This window comes from Parus major, chromosome 2 (genome assembly GCF_001522545.3).
Source record: "Parus major isolate Abel chromosome 2, Parus_major1.1, whole genome shotgun sequence".
Classification (NCBI taxonomy): Eukaryota; Metazoa; Chordata; class Aves; order Passeriformes; family Paridae; genus Parus; species Parus major.
This window is the reverse complement of record NC_031769.1, coordinates 62,131,932-62,150,738: the sequence shown is the minus strand read 5'-3', so window position 1 is coordinate 62,150,738 and position 18,807 is coordinate 62,131,932. Positions and strand designations below refer to the sequence as shown.

The 18,807-nt window shown below is 40.6% G+C and overlaps 1 protein-coding gene across 34 annotated transcripts in view; it reads left to right on the top strand.

Annotated features, from left to right (window-relative positions):
* Positions 1–18,807, top strand: part of ATXN1 (ataxin 1) — a 383,486-nt gene that overhangs the window by 185,026 nt on the left and 179,653 nt on the right. For 32 of the 34 annotated variants that reach the window (XR_004495922.1, XR_004495923.1, XM_033512068.1 and 29 more), the window contains 2 exons: positions 1,030–1,112; positions 4,982–5,139. The gene's annotated coding sequence lies outside the window, so the exon portion shown is untranslated. The remainder of the gene's footprint in view (positions 1–1,029; positions 1,113–4,981; positions 5,140–18,807) is intronic. The other 2 variants (XM_033512039.1, XM_033512037.1) reach the window with 2 other exon arrangements.

Genomic DNA, 18,807 nt, shown 5'->3' with positions numbered 1-18,807 from the left:
GGATTCCAGGAGCACAGAGACTTAACTGCAGGCAGCTGAGAGGGACCTTCTGTGAGTGAGTAACAAAAGGAGTTCTACTGCATGCAGGCCAGAAAATATCAGCTAATGAAGCCTCTAAGAAGAGATTTAAACTGTCAGGAAATTAATAACTTTACTGTTTTTCATACAGGCTGACCACCCTCCCCCTTCACTAATGTTCCTGATGACTGTAAGGGAGCAGTTCCTCTACCTACTTCTTGGAATATACACACTTTGGTTAGAAAAGTGCATGACCAAAGTGCAGAGACAAGCTGTCCTGTCTGTGGGGCTGCAGTGAGACTTGGCTGTCAGTCCAGCTTTATTTTAGACAAGCCCTTGTTGTCGTTGTCTCCATAAAGCTGCATTTGAAAGCAAGGACTTGTGTAAAGAAGAAAAGTACAACACTTTCCTGTCTCTCTCTCTCTGCCTGTAATCTGTTACAACAGATCTGTTGCTGTGCAGAGTGTGTTAGGCTCAGCAACTGCTCTTCCTCGACTTACCTGTCAAATTTTGAAATCTATAAATAAGAATGTTTGGAGCAGGAGGAACAGACAAACATTCTAACTCCATTGAAATGCTTGGACATAACATGCATATTTTGGCAGGACAGATTTGGGAAAGCGAACTCTCTCTTTCCATATATATTGCTAAAATATAGGGACTATCCCAAATAAAACAGCTGGTGTGTCTATGTGGCTAAAGCAGATTTCCTCAGATTTATGCTAGTCATGCTATGAGCTGCACTAAAAAAAAAAATTAAACAAGTCATGTTTCATCCCCTTCAGCAGCAGACCTTTGCCAAAGTTTGTTTCTTAGAAATTAGATGAACCTGATGAAGCAGGATCTCGTGTCTAAAAATAGAGCATTTTACTTTCCATCTTGCCCCTTACAGGCAGGGTATAATTTTACCTCATCCAAGAAGTGAGATGAAAGCTGATTTGAGCTTTGCCTTATGTTTGCCTCTATACTCATCTGAGCTTGTGACAGAGGACCTTCATCTTTCCTGACCAGGTTCAGAAGTGGAGGGATCCTAACAGTGAGGAACCACCACTGCAGGTTGTTGATGTGGCCAGGGCAGCATTTGGATTTTGCAGGTAATGTGGCCTTGCATATCTGCTACCCAAGAACACGGGGCTAAAAGTTCTGCTCTTGCAGCAAAACAGGGTTTTCAGCCCTGAAAAAAAAAAAAAAAAAAAAAAGACGGGGCTTTAAACGTGAGTTTTGGAAAGCCACCTGAGCTGCAGGTCCACTGGAGTTCAGCTCTGCAAGTAGCCCCAGCTGCCCTTTTGGCTTCTTGAGGCACGTACGAGCTGTCCGGCCGCAGCTGCCTGCGGGCTCTGCAGGTGCATGCAGCAGAGCCAGAAGGGGGCTGGGGGGATACTGCAGCCGCCTGCCCTCGGCACTCACCAGGAAAGCCAAGTCTGACTCGCAGGAAGGGAGAAGCTGGCTGACGGCCAGGTTGAATGCCATGATCCCAGTGACAGCTTCCTTCCCCTCTTCTCTTCCTCCCCACCCCGATGCCTGAGTGGTTTGGAGGGTGGCGTCCCAGGCACTCGTCAGCGTGTGTGAGTGTCGGGGCGGTGCTGTTGCGTTGCTTTCTGTGCTTTTTTTTTTGCCTGTGGATCTGTCGGCAGCTGTTTGCCTGCTGCTTTTCTAACCATGCGTGGCGTTCTTTGATTCACAGGATGGCAAGTGTACGAGCCAGCGTGTGGCAGCTTGGCACGGCCGTTTCATTAGAGCAAAGAAGGCCTGTGTCCTGCAGGGTTGTTTTAGTAAAGACATGTCCCATCTGCTGCTTCTTATCACCCTTTTTATCTGTGCTGCTGACTCATGCAGTGTGGTCTGCTCTGCTCTCCATTGCAGTCACATCACACTTTGAGTTACCTTTACTATGACTCATGTTTGCTTTTTCACTTGGCAAGTGTTAAGCTAAAAACAACCCAGTCTTGTCCCTCTCTCGTGTGTTGTATCCTTTTCCTACCCTTTACCTCCAAGTCTTTTCTGTCTGTCATAATCTTTTCAAGTAAAATATTTGTACGTAAGTTTGAAGCTGTGTGATTTTGTCTTTTGTAGCATCTCTGTACTGTGCAGCTCAAGCTAATGAGATTGCCAGTCTGTGCTAAAGTATGATAGTTCCTCTAAGTCGCCATCACAGATGTGTTTGGTGGATAATATTTTTTTTGTTTCTCTGTTTAAACACATATGTGTTAATTAATGTTCTGGTGTGAAATTTTGCATTGGGACAACATGTGCATCTTTGTATTTTGAAATGTCGCATACAGATCCAAAACCCGTTGACTTCATATTTTATTGTGCACTTTCAAGCCTGTGTGTCGAGCTAATGAGACCATAGCTTGAAGCCACTAGTGCTGAAGTCTCCCTTGCTTGCTTTTGGCCTATACTTTCAGAGCAAGTTTGTAGACCAAGGTGTGTATCCTGTGTGGGCATCGGTAACTCATTTCACCAAGCTTGAAATCCCCACTTAAAGTGCTAGTGCCTTGTTTTCAGGATGAAGAGAATGACTGAGTGGTGCTACTGAAGGCTTGCTATTTCCTTGCTTCAGTTGAGGGGAATTTTGCAAGTGATTTCTTTGTGGACAGATTTGTGTGCATTTGGCCCTTTTTGATGCTGAGGTCCCTGAATCTTTTTCAAAGGCGAGCCTGGGTCGTGTTTCACTGAGGACAGATGATTGGCAGAGGTTGCTGTACAGTTTAGCTGATGCTGAGTTTTGTCTCTTACTGTACTGAGTCCTTGGTCATGCCAAACTTATGCCAAAACTGGCAGTCTGGTTGAGGTCTGTTTGCTCTGAATAAACCTTGAAGAGTTGTGCTTTTATAGTGCTGTTGTGATAACTACTTGGATATCATAAAAATTGGCCTAGAAATGAGGGAAAGAAATTCTTGGAAGAAGTTTCAGAACAGGAAGGGAGGGTAATGCAAGACTTTTATTTAAAAGAAAAACAGTTGTCCTCATATTCTTCTAGCAAACACCAGGCAGGTTTAGATTGCTGTTCCAGATTTTCTTTTCTAGGAAAGAAGTTAGACTTCTTTTTTACATCAGGGCGCACACAACAGATGAGAACACATGTCTGTGTCTTCTAGACTTGCATGTGGAAAACACTTTTCAGTGTTAAAACAGGTAAAGGTTTCAACATTTCTTCTGGTGTGTGTGCTAAACAATGCCTTGGACAGACTGGGGCAAACTTTGCTGCTAGCAGTTTAGCTTGAAAATACCAGAGGATATGTGGTAAGTGCAGGAGCTTTACCTTTCCAAGCTTCTGTCTCTGGGCAGGCATGTCATGTCCTCTCCAGTTCCCATCTCTCCTTCCTGTTTAGCTTGAAAACTTCATGATTTTGTGAATTTGCTGTGGCTGGGTGTCCCTGGCAGTGTGTTGCCAAGCTTTGTTGGCTCCTGGTGTAAATAAATGGAGCTAATGATGATCATAAGAAAAAAATCTTCCATTGTTTCTGAGAAGCATCTTGTTCTCTTGTAAGCAGTCCATAACTCCAAACCATGAATGTAAGGCACTCCTGCTCAGCATGTGGCATCTGACTAGGAGACAGGCATTGCTCATTGGAGTCCTTGACCCTTGGAGATTTTGCTTTTCCAAGCCCATGACCCTGGTTATATATACACAGTGCTGTCCCTGACCTGCTGCTAATGGTGCTGAGGTATGTCATGGGCACATGATGTGGAGCAAAGGAAATCAGTGCTTATGGGTTCTTGTGCCTCACAGATGTAGGCTGCACCCTTGGTGGCATGTAGAAATATCTCTATTTTCTGTTTCCTATCGTGGTATGAGGGGGGGAAATGTGTGTCTGCAGGTGACCAGTGCTGAGCCCTCCTGCTTGTTATGGCAGGGTGGCTTTCCCTCAGCAGGAGCAAGGCAGTGCTTCCTGCCTCAGGACAAGCTTAGGTTCACTTTGCGGCTCGTTTTACCCATGTGCAAAATAGATGTGTAATGATACCTGCCTTTGATGTGGAATCCAGTCTTAATTAATTAATTAATTGATGTTCCCTAAATGCCTTGAGATCTGAGAATCATTGTGTATGCTCCAGAACAGCAACAACACTTGGAGGCTGGAGAACCATTTTTGCTCCCATGATGAGGTTTCTCAAAAGAAGAAACTCCAGCTCCTCCTTCCCCATCTCTTCTTCCATTTTTTCTGGATGAAGTGATAGTGTGCTGTGTATTAATTTTATGGCTTGCTCCTTCTGACGTCTGCCTAAATAAATAAATAAATAAATAAACAAATAAACTGATGTGCTTAATACAGTCAGCACGTAGGGTGCTTGCCAAAGAATTTCTCAAAGCAGCAGAGCTGGGTTGCCAAATGTCATGTCTTTTATATAAAGCATTCTTCAGGAAGCAAAGTTGCACAGGGGAAAAAAAGGAGAAGAAAACGTTATGAAAACTCTCACTGCTGTAAGAAACATTGTCTTCCCCCACAGGGAGAATGTCTGGGCCATGTCATGGTGGGATCAAGGGATCCTATTTTTATTTCCTCTCAAAGGCCCCTCTCTCATTTCTTTTCTGCACTCCCCCTCCCAAAGAGTAGCTCTTTACTGTGCTGGCTGGGGGAAGTGGATTTCAATTAGCATTCAAAAGCAGGGTTATGTGATGGTCAGCTTACATGTGGATTTTGCCAGTGGATTTTGGGTGGAGAAGAGGTTGTTTAAACAATGTCACTGTCAGAATATTTATTAGTATAATGTGATTAATGATTGAAGAAAGTCAACAGAAATATTTAAAATATATTTATTTCAGGGAGTGTGGGGGAGGTAACAAAACTTCAGCATCAAAACAGAAGGCTGTTATGTTGTAAATGCATGCAGATCTGTTTTTACTGAGAAAGCTTATATGTACCATTGATATGTTTAGTTGTGTCTGTGTTTAGGAGTGCATTGTTTCAGCTCGGCAAGTGTGAGCTGCAGTGGTTTGACCTTGGGTTTTCCCTGATAGGTGGAGTTTGCCGTGGGATCTGCTGTGCTCAGAGAGGCTCAGCATCAAACCCCTCTTGTACTGCAACACACAACTTGCTGTGGGCTTGTGGGAGCCAAAGGTGCCCTGGGGTGAGGCAGCATCAGCCGAGTTTTTCCAGGGGCAAAGGATGCTATAGGGTGAGTGAGCAACAAGCTGGATTGGGCATTTTGGGGGTCAGCATTGTGTCCCATGGGCTGTAGGCTGGGCATGGATGTGTGGGTAGCTGGGCTGAGCAGGGTTTTGCAGGGTCCAGTTTCAGGACGCTGTAGGGGTCCCAGACAGCAACTGGCTGCTGCCACTCAGTTCACCTGGCTGCTTTTTGGTAAAGATGTGGGAGGAGGATGAGTTTTTGAAATCACTTTGTGTAGGCTCATAGAATTGCTTCTGCTTATTTATGTACTCACAGTTCCTGTCTCTGGGTGGTTCTTACAACTCCAGAGGCCAGTACTTTTTCCTCCTCTAAATTAAAGCGTTGTTGTGGCAACATGTTGTCTGTAAGTGTCTGCAGGCCCTCCGTTGCTCTCAGTGTTGTGCACTAACTGGTTGACTTTTTAAGCCTGGCGTGGATTAGCAATGTAAATGTGGTCCATTTAATTGGTATCAATAACAGAGAGTTGGAGCTGTACTGAGGTTTACAAAACAGTGTTGAAATTGATTTTCTGAACTTCAGCCCTCTACAGTGTTTTATCTCACAAGAGTATTTAATCTGGTAGCGTAATGTGTGATCATTTAGGCAGCAGTGCAGCCTTGCAACTCAATTCTCCCATGTTATAGCTGCAAATGACTGAATGCAAATTTAAACTATATATACTACTGTTTCCATCCGTATCTGTCACAACTCCTTTGAACTTCCGTCAGGGTTACTACATGGCACTGCAGAATAATTAACACAGTATGCATTAGCAGTATGTTCATTTGTCCTATATTCTGTCAGGAACAAATCAGCCCCAATAGTCAGATAAGCAGCAAGAGCTTCTGCTTTTGGATTCTTTGTGCCTGTATTGCAACAATGCAATAAGTTAATGGTAACTCAGTTAGTGGAGTTAAATAATTTTAAAATGTTGTGAAAAAAAAAATAAAAAAATTCATTCCTCCTCCTTCTTCGTTTTTCCAGAAGGCAAATGGAAATTCTATGTGATGAAAAATCCACATCTCTGGATACGGTGTCAGTAGGGAAGTCCTCACCACACAGTTAATTGTGACAGGTGGTGGTGTTTCTTCTGAGATGTGCTGTGTCAGAAATAGGGGCTCTTTCAATTGTACTTCTTCTTTCTTCTTGTAATTACACAGTTCTGCAGTCCTGCTTCTCTCCCTGGATTGCAAGCACTGAAATTTTCACTGCTTCTGAGTCCTCAGCCAAGTGTCTTGTGTTATGTGTTGATCTAACAATGAGGGAAAGAAGACCAACTAATAGGCTAGTTTTACAGCCTATTAACAGGCTCAGATTTTACAGATTCTTTATGAATGCCTTTAAATTAGAGTGCAAGTGTAACATAATTCTCAGGAGAAAAGCATTCTGAGCAACAATTATTGTATGTGTTTGTATGACTAGTGCAGTAAGAATGTAAATTAATATGGTACATGTTAGATAAGCATAATTTTAGATTAATTTCTGAATTATTAAGTTATATAGTCTTCAGAATACATTAAATGATATTTGCATGAAGACAGGTGAGAGGTAACATGATAGGTAACCCATCCATTTATACTTAGGCACAGATGGGGTCTGGTGATGAGAATGGGAAAAGCCTGCATTGGTTGGAGTTACAGTAACCTAAGTTTGTCATGTGCCCTTCCCTCCCATATTCCCTCTAGGTTTTTTTCCTTCTTTCTTTTTCATTTGGGAATTATTTCTCTTCTCTGTATTTTGTTTACATTGTCAATATTTCAGTGTTTGTTCAGGAGAGGTATTTGATTTTGCAGCTGACATTTATTTACAGGGTCACCTTTCAGTCCCTGTGTTGGATTGCCATTCCTTGTGGGCAATATTTCATGAGCAACATAACCTACTCTCTAAGAGATTCCATAGAAAACTGTCACTTTCTCTGAGTCCCCAATAAAAGGCAGATGGAAGCATGCTTTGGACATTATGTTAACACTTTTGTGGAAGCTTATATTGTTCTTTGAGACATAATAAGCCTCCAAGATCATACTAGGTCAAAGGGTTTCTAGCAACGTGCTACTCTTGCTGAAGTCTGTAGCTCAGTTTGTGTGGCTTAGTTTTGAATGGTCAGCTTTCAGCAACATAACCCAGGGAAGATGTCTCTGCACATGGCAAGGGAAGTTTTGGAATAACTCTTTAAATGTCCCTTCCAACCCAAACCATTCTATGATTTTGTTGATCTCGTGACAAGTTTTTACTGCTATTTTTCTCCAGTGCAGTGCTCATCTTTGCATATTCTCAGCAGTTACTCCTTTACTACTAGGAGCAGAGGGTACTGTGTCTTTGAATGTTTTGACACTCACTGCTTTAGTTCTTGACTCACGACTTACGTAAGTCTCTTGAGTAGGTTTCAGGTTGCTATTTAGAGGTGATGATATGCTTCTTGTGGAGCAAGCATGGAGGCAAGGAGCTTTAGACAATTGTCTTGCTTTCCTTGTCCTTTTCTCATGATTTTTGGTATTTCTTTTTGTTCGTGTGAATAGTCAGAGAATGCAAAAAGGGAGAAAATAGGTTTGTGGAAAATGCATCCTCAAATGCAGATGTAGGTACATAAATATTCATATGCAGATTTTAAATTTTGCTGGTTATCAGAGAGATTAAAAAAGAACAGAAAAATTAGTAGCCTTCTCTGGGTGAGTGGCCCCCTGAATATGAAACGTTGCTGTTAAGGTGCTTAAATGTGATTATAGAAAATATAAGTTCAGGTATTTAGATTTGAACACTTTACATTATAGAAATGGGAAGTGGAAAGAGGAAGAGTTGGAACGAACAAATAATACAGTGACTTGTGGGGAAGCATCAGATATTCAAAAACTGTTACTCTGAGCTTAAATATTTTCAGCTTTTAAAAAACAACTTTCTGCACTAATTTATTTGACTTTTTTTCATAATCTTCACATTTCCCCTCCTTTACTTTTTCTTTATAGCTCTCTAAGCTAGAAACTTAAGTGTGGGGTGGGGGGAGAAAGCAAGAGACAGTGAGCATGATTTATGAGTCTCACATTATCAAGAATGTGGTGGGAGGGAGAGGGGATAAGATAAATCTGTGAATAATACCACGCAAAGAAGTTCAGAACGTGGAACCACTCCAGACCGTGAATGATCCTGTGAAATTTCATGCCTTGTTTGTGTAAGGCGGTCAGAAAGTTATTTTCTTCTTGTCTCTGAAAGAAAGCTGGCTCCAGACATCCTTGAAATCTTGTGGGATTTGTTGAAAATCATGGGAATTGGTAGCAAAAGTCAGGGTGAATATAACAGTTAACTCTATATAGATGATTATTTTGGCTCTCGGTCTTCATACTTCAAAGCTTATTTGTATTAAAATACTTGTTGTTAGACTTGTAAAATGTCATTTGAGTCTTCATAGGATTTCTTGAAATTATCTGCAGGAGAAATATTAGGAGGATGTTCTTCATGAAATTTTTTGAGATCTTTTACACTGTATAAACTGTGTGTGTACATATATATGTATTTTCATCAGAAGGATAAAACTTCTCATCGTGAGTATTTTGTTTTGCTCAGTAGCTTTCTTGTCAGATAGATTTGAGATTTGAGATAGACTGTGACTTTATCCTGGTATTTTATACCTGTTGTGCACCTGTGCAATACTTGTTTGACTTCTGAGTGAAATGCTGTGTGTGGTGGTAGGAGGACATATATTCAGCATTTTAGGGGTTTTGTAACATAAAACCTGAACTGCAGCATCTAGTTTTTTACTGTTTGCTGTGGTGGAGGCATTGCCCTGTGATACTAGAACAACTTTCAGTTTTTTGATAGTAGTAGTGATGTTTGCTTGCCTTGCTATAAATATGCTGAGTGGGCTTTTGAGGGATGAGATTTACTGCTTACTTTAGCAAGTTCTGCAAACAATATCTGACTTAATAATTTTATTTTCTGCTTGTAATTACGTATCCTTCTTTTTTTGGTAATGCCTTCAGAACTCCTCAGTTCATGATAAACTCTCAGATCATAATTTTAGGAATAATGTGTATCCTGACTGGTCATAACGAGGTTGAAATTCCATCTTGGGCTTCTGGTGTCATCACAGAACTTGGATGAAATTACAGCTTTAATTTATGTACTATGGGGGATACATTATTTATTACTGTGCATTAGAAAATGATTAATCTCTGCTTGTGTTGCAAGGCTACCCTACTGCTCTGAGTCCCCAGGAAGTGCTGAGACATTGTAGAACTTCTTGTGCAGATTACATACGGTTTTATGAAGCTGTCAGAAAGACCATTGCATTATTCAAAAGCTGCTAGGGGTGATGAAAATTTAGGAAGCCACTGTGGGTTTTTTCTTAAGTAGTAGAATTCCTACAAGGCTTTCATTTGCTAAACCTGAGTATTTCCTTACCTTTAGTTGCTTTCAAGTGTTTTGTTTCACATGAAGCCATGGTCAGATAACTGGGCTGAGGAGCACTGTGTTTTGGGGGCCCTCGTTCATTAAAGTATTTCAACTATAGTCAAGCTCTGCTGAAGATAATGGAAGTCAATCATGTGCTTCATTGGTCTTCTGAGTCTGTTCTATAATTTCTACTTCTCTGGTTGTTCATAAAACAAATTTTCTTCCTTTTCCTCCACTTTCCCAAATTGTGTGTGTGTGCATGCATATGTGTGTGTCCATGAATAAAATGAAACTGCAGTGGAGCAACATGAGCTAATGGAAAACTGTCATAAAATTAACCAATTTGTCTATAATTACTTTCAGTAAATTTTAAAAAATGTTTTAATGTTCTTATAACTTTCCATTTTTATGAGCATTTTCAGTACTAGGAAAGTCAGTAATCAAGTTCTGATATGTAATAATCAGTACTGTGTAACTCGCTGTAATGTCCACAGGTATGAGTTTGAGTCACAGCATTCCTTCACAGCTCATTTTCATTGGAGTTCAGCCTTTCTGCATTAGCTGAGAATTTGTCTGGTTTTGTTTTCTAGCCTGTGGACATGTGTTTGTACAGACCTAGTAGCAGCCACTACACCATACAGCTGTTACCAAGTAACATAACTAATCTGCCACTTCATGAAAAGAATTTGGTATCTGGGGGAGGTGATTGGAATTTTGCATTTGCAGTGCTGTGCCCTGGTTTGGAGGGGAGAAAAAAAACCCCAGCCAAACAAACAAACAAACAACAAAATCTAACACAGTATACCCACTCCCTTCCAAAAAAAAATAAACCCAGAAAACCCAAAACCTCTCAGAAACCCAACCCCCAAAGATTTGTAAGAATTCTAATTAATAAGCCCCGGCAAATTGTCTTCAAAGTACTCAGCACTATTAGATCTGAAAAAAAGAATTAGATATTTGTAAAAGATCAAACAGATACAAATACCTTAAGAAAAGAAGTCACTGATTTAAATTAAGTGAATGCTTTATACTAGTACAAAAGTATTATAAAAAATTAAATACTCCCACTTTCTAAGATGGCATTTTTATCTTTTAAGGCTTTGATGACATGTATAAACCACTCAGGTTTCAGCCTTGTGGGTTATATTGTCACCAGAAGCTCTGACTAATGATACAGTAAAGTCTTACAAATGACAGTTGGGTATAGTATGACTCTAAATTATCTTTTTTTGATTGTTTTATTATTGTCATATGCTAAAAAAAAAAAAAAAGGAAAAAAGAGAAAAGAGAGAGCTGCAGTGCCTACTGATTTATTGAACTTAGTGGGGAAGTGTTACCCCCTCAATTTAATTAGGGTGGCCATTTTATAAATTGTAGATGTGGAATCTAAAACCCAGTGACAAAGCTGATAATCCTTGAGGTGTAAGAATCTTGAAGCTGGTGTAGGGAAAGACGTGCGAAACATGCCAGCAGCTCTACCCCACGCAAAATTAAAATGATTGTCATTTTTGCAGGGAACACCATGGGAATCAGAATTAGAGACATCCACCCCTCTTCAGTTTGAAAGCTGAAGAGATGGCTGCAGTTTCTGCGCAGAGTTTCAGCCCGCTAGAGCTGTATAAATAGATCTCTGGTGCCGTGCAGATCTGTGTGGGACCAATTGCTTCTTCCTTTCTACATCATGAGGAGATGCAGAGATCAGTCCTCTGCAGCTACCTGTGTCATGCCAGTCATACTGACCACCAGCTGGGACTTCTGAGGGTGGAAAGGCTTGCTCAGATGATGTTCTCCACTCTGAAGGAGTAAGGAATGAAGTTTACGTAGATGTAGGCTGATCTTTTAAAACCTCATTTGGATTTTAAATGGGACATGGCATTTGTGCTTGCTTTCTGAATGAATTGCAGCCTTGGGCGAATCCAGTATCATGTGAATCAAGATAGTGTATCACATCAACAGAGAGGAAACCAGCTGTTTAGCATTGGGGGAGTTTTAATTGTGCTATGATAGATTCATGAGACTTGAAATAAATACAGCAGCATGAATTTTATACATACACTGTATTTTCTTACTTTTCTGCCTCCTAAGTCACTATAAATACTATTGCCAGTTTTGTGTAGGGAGGGGCTTTAAGTGTGTTAAGAGAGGTAGAAAGGAGGACCAAAGTAAAAGCTGAAGGGTAGATTTCTCAAGGTTCTTAAGCTACCTGTCAGTCCTGGTGGTCATAGGGCAAACTCTGTTTAGCTGTCATAGTCGAAAAGAGTTGGGTCCTTCTCCTGCAAGCCAAGGGTGACACCCTGGCTGTACGGTTCTGCATGTATGCAAAGGACTGAATCCTCACATAGAGGACCATAAAAGCACACAACAAAATCTAAGAAGAGAGACAAGTAAGAGTGACAATGGGTTTTAACATGGGATTGAGGTCCACTAACTTCTTGGCACAGAAGTCCAACTCTGGGAAATTAATCTTAAGGTCGAATTGTTACATATCTAGGAAAGTGTGCAGTCACTCCTTCCTCTGCAAGTGCTTCCCTCTCATCTGCCTGCAGATGCAGACTGGAAAGACATGGCTCTGATTGCTCTGGTGAATGTGTTAGAGCCAGTCCAAGCTTTGTTCTTCAGCGTGTGGGCTGTTTTATTGCCCGAGTTTTCATTTAAGATCAATAAAGGTTGGGTAGTCTGGTTGTGCTGTGCTGGCACTCGGGGCTGTGTTGTGCCTGCCTTGGTGCACTGCGGGAGCTTGCCGAGTTGTCTAATTGCACGTTTACTGTCATACCACGAATGACTGATGGCATAATTTGTATTTTCAAAATACATAAGCAGCTCAGTCTAATCAGGTGGTGTGGTAAATATTTCCAGGAGATAAAAACAAAGTATTAGGGCAGGGAACAGAGTTACAAACTTTCTTTAATGAGCTGCATATTGTTTGATCGTGGTTTTTTCATATACATGAGCTTCTACATGCCAAATTCTAGTTATCACTGGCAGCTGCTTCATAGTCCTAGAGAAATAATACTGTAAATACTGGAAACAGTAAAAATGAGTGGATGTGTCAGTTTGCCTTTCAGACTCCTGTGACTAACAGGTGATTAGTACAAATAGCAGAAGGCCCTTTTATCTTTCATCTTGCTTCTGGAAATAAAAAGAAAGGGAAAGCTGTGGGACAGAGGGAACAAATTCAGCTCCTCCAGACAGTTAACAGTGGCACTGCTGACTGGCGTGGATTACAGTTCTGGCTGGGTAGCTGTTTAACTTGTAAATCTGAATTGTTCTGCTCACTTCTGGAGCCCCTAAAGTTAAGCACATAAATGTTTTGGGACCTGAAAGAGCCTCCTTGGCTTATTCTGGAGAGTTGGCTGCAAAATCTTGTGATGTAGGAAAGCTCCCAAATCATAAGTCTTTTCCCACTTCTAATGAGTGGCTCATAATGTCAATAGGATGTGAAGTGGAGGGATTCCATTTCTATTTGTTTATGCCTACCAGTCTTCAGTGCTTGGAAAAGATGCAAAAAATGAGAATATCACGGTTTTGTGTGCTGATCAGCTGCTGTTATTTTTCAAAGGCACAAATTTTAAATAGCAGATGCTAATTTAAGTAACTTTTTAACATATGTGGAAAGCACTCCTGAAAAAACACTGAAGTTAGAGTGAAGGATTTTTTTTTTAATGTAACATTTTTTCTCTAATACGAATGTGTCCGTGCTTAGTGACAATCACACTCAGTGGAACTTGGGAGAGGAGGGGGAGCAGTTCACTCTTTCACAATGAAGAACAGTTTGTTTTTAATAATAATGGGAAGATCCCGGTAATAACTGGGAAAAGGCCAAAGAAAGTAGTGCATTCACAGGTGGATGAAATATTTCTGTAGAGTTCAGATGTCTTTCTGAAAATACTACACAGCAAATTTCAGAGATTGATGCTGCTCACTTTCATGAAATGGAAGGTTTTTTTCCCACTCTGGGGGGGATTCTAACCTCAAATTTTATGCCCTGTCATATGATTATCATAAGCCTAAAGGACCATAATTGTCCTTGCTGACTTTCAAAATCTCTTTAATTTTTTTTTCAGCCTTAAATTGATTAATCTAGTGTATATTGCATTAAAATATATACCCATATGTTGAGGTATATGTATTTTAGCATAGAAGAAGAGTCAAAGGACTAGTACAAGGGGGGGGTGTGTTTGTTGCTTTTGAAACTTATTTTAAAGCAATTATGTAATCATCATGGTCTTTTTTTTCTTTTTTTTTTTTTTTTTAGTAATATACCAGCTACAGAAAGTGTGTTGTTGTCTATTTCAGCTTGTTTGAAAGAAATCGGCACAGTTGGTTTCCTTGCAAATGTCTCTCATCCTGAAGAAACTGGCGGAAGGATTGCTTTCATTTTCTCCAGGATAGTGGTGACAGGGAAGTTATGTGGTGGTGTAGTTACTAGCTGTAGACACCAAAGAGAAAATCTAGGTGTAAATTCAAGGAATTGTTGGAAAAGAGAGTATAAGGTTAAATTGATACAGGCTGGTGCTAGAAAATGAAACTGTTGAGTGCTAGCTCTGTCATGACAGATATATGCAGGTTGAAAGTAATTTTGTCCTAGGTATGAATAAATGCTGGAGAGATTAAACTGCACTACAGCCCACATTAGTACGCGTGTTATGTATGTAAAGAGGTACAATATCCAAAATAAATAAGGTTGTAAATGATTTTTCTGATTACAAACTCTGCTCACCAAAATTAATAAGACATACGTAGCCATATGCAACATTGTGAATGTTCCATAAACTTAGCTGTGTTTCTAATGATCTTTGTCTTATATTATGAATAATGGAAAGGAAAAATCGTCTGTTTTGATCCTCCAGGGGAAAAACCCTTTTGGTTTATCTCACCTCTCAAAAACCCCAGACATCTACTTGTCCTCTGTCATTTGAAGCAGATTTAAATCTGTTATCTATACTTTTTCCTCTCTTGCATAGGAACAAAATGTTGTCCTACTTTCTGTAATTGGAATTTAGTAAATCACAAATAAGTTACAGTAGTAAACTGAATCTCTTAAAGAAATGGAACAGAGGACAGATTACAATTTAATTTCCCAGAAGATAGACCTAATATTATTCATAAACAGAATGGAGTTCATAGTAAGTACAAGTAAAGCTGTGTTTCAAACCAGCCTAAGTAAAATAAACCTCCCTTGGCAAGTCAATGCTTTGTTTTGTTACTGATGAATGTTACAGAACTGGCACTGCAATTCTAACATCAGATCCATTGGTTTACCTTTCTTGCCAGTTCAACATCATTTTTCTCAGGCCAAGATGAGTATTTTAGTTTGTTTTCCTTGTGGAGTACACTATCTTCGTATATCTCTGAGTCTCTCCAGTAAGGTTGGAGTCCACTGGCCAGGTCCAGCTAAATTTAACAGGCAGGCTGAGCAGTTTTGTGGAACAAGGATTTGGGCATAGAACAATGACAGAAATGGATGACCTTTCTGAAGGAAAGGCTCGCCTGTGTTGTCACAGATATAAGAGCACGATGGGGTGAGCCATTGCTCAGGGCTAGCTTTACACAGAGCGTGCATCTCACTGTGCATGGATGGGGTCATGTAGAGACAAAGCCACAGGGAACCAGCCTTGATGGACATCACTGCATATGGGAATACAAGGGAGAATATCCCACATCCTTTTAATTCTCCCACGCTTTATTGATAAATGTTGGATTTTAAGTTTTCAGTTTACTCTAAACTAACAGCACCTTCAGTCATTTCACATATTCTGTATGAGTCAAATGGAGCCTGGGACAAATGGACAAGGTAATGTGACCAAGGCCGTGTGACAGATGGAACGTGGTGCTGGGAGATTGGAGCCCAACCCACTTTTTCTGTCCTGTGCAGAGTCGCCAGTGAATGCAGTTTAAACACAGACATCACTTATTAAAGGTCCCAAACTTTCTCAGACAGCTCTCGAAAATGCAGGACAAGGAGTTAGGCCCAAAGCTGTGCTGTTAAAAATTAACCATATTAGAAACTATGTCCTTGGCTGGTTTAAGACATAGAAACAATTACCTTTGCATGAAACTAACACAGATCCACAATGCTTTGGAGGGAAAGGACAAACAGCATGGTAGCAGTCGTGACAGGGCCCAGCTTCCCCTACTGACTTTGCCTTTTTCATTCATGAAAATGGACAGTGATGGTGAAGTTGAGACTGTGGATTTTACACAGACTTCCTCTGTGCTTGGGCTTCCTGCCTGCAGTTACCTCAGGGTTGTCTCCTGTGTGGAAGGCATGTGAAGGAAGAAAGAAGCTTTCAAGAGGGATTTGAGTACTAGGAGAGCATTTCCCTTGGCCTCAGCCAGGTCCTCAGCATGGTGGTCAATGTCATTCTTGCTCACAAATTTGTTGCCAGGTCCAGAACCATTTAACAAGAATTGAACAAATGGATCAGTGACGTTTAGTTGGCTTCCTGTGCCTGAAATGCAAGGAAGTTTCAATCACAAGGTATTTCTTAGCAGCTTCCAGTGAAACTCTAGAGGGTTATGCTCTTGCTACTGCTAGGGACAAACAGCTTATGAGGAAAGGAAACAAGTATGGGGGATTGTGTTCAGGCGGCTTTTCGCCAATGGCCTGAAAACCTCCACAGACCCAGCAGCTACTTCTTAATGGGTGGCAAAAAGTAAAGCTAGGTATCATGTCATTCTTGACATGAATCTGACAAAGGCCAGAATTCTTGGCCTTTCATGAATTGAAAAAAGAAGTGATGACTGTCTTAATTAATTGCATTAGTTATGATAAGTGTCAAGATTTTGAGGGTCTATTTAATGACATTTTCAAAGAGAACAAAAGATCTACTGTGAGGACAGAATACCAGAGGACATTTGACATAAGCTCAGATGACAATATATTAAAAAAGCACTGCTGCCTAAAATTTTCTGCTGGCAATTTTTACAACTGATGCCTATATTTTTATTATTATGCCTAATGTTTATTATCTTTCATGGGATTTAATGGTGGAAAGGTAATATCTTTTTTGGTCCTTTAATCCAGCTTGGTTTACTTTTCTCCTTCTTTAATGATTTTTATTATTTTGGTGCAAGATGAAGAGAAAATATTCAGTTTGTTTTACTTTCTCCCTTCTGTAACTGTTTTTTTACTATTTTGGTGTAGGACAAAGAGAAAATACTTTAAAGAGTAGAAGAGCTCATTGTAAAACTACAGAAATTAGGTTAGTTATTATAGCCGAAACTACTTTGATCTGTTCTTTACATTGTTCACTTCAAGATGTTCTTGCTGCTTGTCAGTATGACAGTGTTGCAATATTAGAGTAGAATCTAATAATAACATATTTTTATTTGGTGGCATAAAGTTGAATGACAGCAGAATATTTGATTTTTATGATTATGCCTACATTAAAAAGTAATGTGAACCGACCAGAGAAAGTACCTGTGAAAACTCTGCTGGGCTGCTGAGGTTTGCACCAGGCATGATTTGGGGTTGCTTTTACTTCCAAGCTGTCTGGTGCTGCTGGCTTCTCACTCTGGGGAACATGATGCTTCTAGTTAATTCCTGCCAAGAGGGATTTGTCCATGTACTGCAGGACCACCCCACAGTACAACTGAAAGCCCAGGCAGGATGGATTATCTGGAGACTTGCTTCAAAAGCTGCATGCCTGATCTAACAAAAGCAGAAGGTTGCTTTGCCCTGTAGGGATGTAGTGGGATGAAGGCATGGAAAGAAAGGCATGTTTCAGTGATCTGATTGTGTATAGCTGTGCCAGTTAGTGAAACAGGTTTTATAATTTTTCTTTCTTTTTGTTCTTTCTTCCCTTTTCTTTGTAATTATTACTGAAAGGGGAAGGTTGATGTGAGTAGGCTCCTGAGAAGGAAGGCTGTTTTGAGAAGTTAGAAAGAAGAAATCTTCTACTGAAAGGATTGTATCATCTTTAAGGAGTTTATACAATGCCAAGTGCACATTAGATGCTTAACCAGCAATGACCTGTGTCTAGTGGCTGGTACTTGACCTGCTGATGTGAGCACATGCTCACATGGGGACACTGCTTGTAACCTTCAGTCACAGAGGGTGCTCTCAACTGAGGCTCTTAGCCATCCTAAGACACTGTCTGGGCATCCTTTATTTAAAGGTCTACAGCCTCTTCTTGGTGTGTGTCCTGAGGCAGGTAAGGAGATGTGTAATGTCATATTATTGCTGGCATGACTTGGAAAAATACATGATGTTATCTGAGACAGTGGGTGTGAGAGCCAGTCTGGCAGATGTGACAGTCCTGCTTTCTGGATCTGACAGCTGGCAGCCCAGGGAGCATACAACCAAACCTGGTATTTGCTGAAATGCTCCTGTTGTGGCTCGTGCTGAAGGAAAGCAAGTAGAAGTAGAGGTGACAGAAGGAAGAGTACAGTGTTTCAGGTTGTTTTTTTTTTACAAAAGAAAAGTTTGGAAGCAGACTTACAGAAAAGCTTTGTCTTTCTCAGTTTCCTGTCTCTTCTTGATTAAAAGGGTAGGTTTGACTGCAAAAAAACTAACCAGTCTTTGTAGCCAACCAACTCAATGAATCTAGGCAGAGGACAACATTTCTTCCTCTGCCTGGAAGATTTTAGCTGTTGGCATAGTCTGTCCTGCTACTCTCAAAAAGTAAGACCAAACCACAGTGGTGCTGAGCTGGTTGTGGCTTAGTCAAATTTCTGTTCTAAAAACAGCTTACGGTCAGGCCTCCAAAGTTTCCTGCAACAAAGGTCATCACAGGTTTCTTCTGAAGTGTCCTGAATGTGTCCTGTACTCTGTCACTGGAGGTACATGGTTGTATAAGGAATGTTGATTGTTCAGATTTTTCTATATAGCAGCAAGCAACTAGATCCCAAAAAACAACCTCATATAGCTAGAAGGTAGGTGAGATGAGTAAGTAAAGCAGAAGGCAATAGAAAAAAAATACGAGGCCCATCTGTTCCAAACAACATGGAATTTCTATTGTTTTTCTAGAGCCCTTCCTTTGAAGAACCCAGAATATATGTGCACATTGAATATCACACCATATTTCATTTTCTTACCATCTCTTTCTAAACTATATGTGCTCTTTAGCAGAGGCACGCCTGCCTGCTGCTTTTTGTGGGCAGCACGCTGAACTTTTACAGGGGGATGTATGTTACTGTTCAGACCAGCTTGGCCAGTGAAAGAGTGGGTGGAGGGTATTCAGCTCTTCATCCACTGGCATTCCTTGTTTTCAGAGGTCGTGAGCCAAGGAGGGCTGTGCCTCTGAGCACAGGCAGTCATATGGCAGGGTTGCTGCCAAGGGATGAAGCC